This window comes from Pygoscelis adeliae, unplaced genomic scaffold (assembly GCF_000699105.1).
Source record: "Pygoscelis adeliae isolate BGI_AS28 unplaced genomic scaffold, ASM69910v1 Scaffold171, whole genome shotgun sequence".
In the NCBI taxonomy this organism is placed as follows: Eukaryota; Metazoa; Chordata; class Aves; order Sphenisciformes; family Spheniscidae; genus Pygoscelis; species Pygoscelis adeliae.
The window spans coordinates 6,602,189-6,602,544 of NW_008824186.1; the positions used below are offsets into that span (position 1 = coordinate 6,602,189).

Below are 356 nucleotides of genomic sequence, written 5' to 3' on the forward strand. Positions count from 1 at the left end.
CCCGCCCACTCTTCCAGAAGGGTGTTCGCTCGGTTTACTTTTCAGGTCACTGCACGGTTCGGGCCGTTTGCAAAAACGGTTTTCGTTTGGGTGGGACTTTTCTCGTCAAAAATAAGCCTCGCTAAAGCCCAAGAAGTTGGCTTTAACAGAAGCCAGAGGCTGCCAGCTATAGCGTTTTGTTTCGTGCTTTCTCCCCTACACAGAGTTTTTACCCGAAAAAAATAAGTTGGGGGGTTTTTTTAACATTAAAGTTGAAAAATCCCGTTTATCCTTGATGAGGAAAAATTTAAATAAAAGGGGGGGAGGAGGGGGAGAAACGCCCATACGATGCAGATCACTTCAGAGTGGCTTTGGAG

General features: G+C 46.1%; 1 protein-coding gene across 1 annotated transcript in view; it reads right to left on the reverse strand.

Moving 5' to 3' along the window:
* Positions 1 to 356, reverse strand: part of SLC6A5 (solute carrier family 6 (neurotransmitter transporter), member 5) — a 31,365-nt gene that overhangs the window by 26,920 nt on the left and 4,089 nt on the right. The window lies entirely within an intron of this gene.